Source organism: Polyodon spathula, unplaced genomic scaffold, assembly GCF_017654505.1.
Source record: "Polyodon spathula isolate WHYD16114869_AA unplaced genomic scaffold, ASM1765450v1 scaffolds_2967, whole genome shotgun sequence".
NCBI classification, from domain to species: Eukaryota; Metazoa; Chordata; class Actinopteri; order Acipenseriformes; family Polyodontidae; genus Polyodon; species Polyodon spathula.
In genome coordinates, this window is record NW_024474432.1 from 1 (window position 1) to 2031 (window position 2031).

General features: G+C 37.7%; 2 non-coding genes across 2 annotated transcripts; both read right to left on the bottom strand.

The window, feature by feature from the left end:
- Positions 1-1390: 1390 nt before the first annotated feature.
- Positions 1391-1464, bottom strand: trnai-aau. Its single transcript has one exon. It is a non-coding gene; the product is annotated as a tRNA-Ile (tRNA).
- Positions 1465-1703: 239 nt separating this feature from the next.
- Positions 1704-1776, bottom strand: trnaf-gaa. The gene has a single exon. It is a non-coding gene; the product is annotated as a tRNA-Phe (tRNA).
- Positions 1777-2031: the final 255 nt, after the last annotated feature.

A 2031-nucleotide genomic window follows, 5' to 3' on the forward strand; every position in this document is an offset into this window, starting at 1 on the left:
CGCTGCAGTTGGTGCTGGTGCAATGCAAGCTTACTGTATATATTGCAAGCAGGCTCAGTTACCTGTACATAAACAACGTGTATTTTTATTTAAATTTTAAAAACATGGTAAGTGTTCTATATAATGTATTTTTAAACTACATGTGAATGTTTTATTGAATTTATATGGCTTACCTATAAAATAATGGGATTTTCAATCAAATGCTTGCAGCCTCTTGATGCCATCTCAGAAAAATGCAGATATGTATATAATTAGGCAGCTGGAACTAAACTGAACTGGTGGGCTTAAGGCCCCTGCATTTATACTACTATTTATATTACTGGAAAATTCTAGAAAGTTCTAGAAGTTACTCCAAGTTTACTCAGCACTGAATCTATCTGGAATGTTCTGGAAAATATGTACATTTCAAAATATCACTGTCCTGGTCACAAAAGCAAAGTTTGTGGGGAATAATAGCCATTTTCTATACTTTTGAGGCATAAGCAATTAGGAAATAACACTTACTACCCAGGAAAAAAAAAAAAAAAAATTGTTACACTGTGTTACTATATTTTTAAATCTGCCATTCCATTTTTATAATAATAATAATACCGTGTTTTTGCTTTTATTAGTCTAATAATTAGCGGCGTACATGCGCAGGCTAATGCAATTACTCGACAAAGGAGTTCTTCAACGAATTAGTCAAAAAACACATCAAGTAAAGATCACACAGTCGTGTCGCTCCAGCTCCAGCGCAGTGATTTCACTGTCTCAGCAGGGCGGCAGAGCTGCTGCTAAACTGAATAATACTGTTATTTAAAAACATAAACTTAGATAAAACACTGAACTCATTAAACTAAACTACAAACACTGAACATTTAAACTCCAGAAAGCAAACGCACCTAGTAAATACTACACATTTTTAAAAGAAGCAACATCATGCAATGATTATTATTTTTCTTTTTAGTCTACAGACTGCAGTCCACCGCGCTGCTGTTTGACTGTGTAATTGAGCCCTGTGTGCGCTCAGCGCTCCTCACTGTCAGCAGCCGCTTGGGTGTTTATAGTTAACCTCGCCCAACAAAGGAGACGCGCACCAGTACGGCTGTGGTTTTATTTGAAAGGAGATTTAACATTGCTAATGTAATTGCTAAGTCGCAAAGTACTACATTGTGGTAATAAATAAATAAATAAATACAAATGCGCTGTCCATTACAGGACATTTCTCATGTACCCCCTGAGGAGCGCTCGAGTACCCCCGTTTGAAAACCATTTACATTTACAACTACTTACATTTTCCCACGTGTGATTGCCTCGTACAAATCTGAGAGAGTTTCACAGTTCATTATTTAGCCTATACTGCCATCTACAGCATTACTGCGGGTGTGGTTTATTTAAAGAAGAAAAGTCATGGCCCGTACGGGGATCGAACCCGCGACCTTGGCGTTATTAGCACCACGCTCTAACCAACTGAGCTAACCGGCCACACGCATGAACCTTTTCTCATGTTAAACTGAACAATGACACATTCAAAGTAATGCAAAGGTACAATTCATTTGTAAATACTGCAGTACACACTCGATCCTCTCAGGGATGATGCTTTTTGCATTTCTTAATGACATTGGAAAATGGTCCTGTAATACGTTGTTATTTCCTCCAATTACACTGAAGAAAAGAATGTGCTCTGTTTCTAGTTCATATTAATACAAAAATAACACTTTTCTTGCCGAAACCCGGGATCGAACCAGGGACCTTTAGATCTTCAGTCTAACGCTCTCCCAACTGAGCTATTTCGGCTTGACGTTGATTGAAGCCTGTATATAATTATTTGAGAATAAGTATAAATGGCTTGAAATTTCTTTGCATTTCTAACGTGTTTGCAATAAAAGCTACTGCACTAACAGGTAACTATGATGTGATAGGTGTTACAGAAACGTGGTTATCTGAGAGTGATGGGGACGAATATAATATTTGTGGGTATACACTGTATAGGAAAGACAGGCAGGACAGAAGAGGAGGAGGGGTAGCGCTATACATAAGAAACAGTCTTGA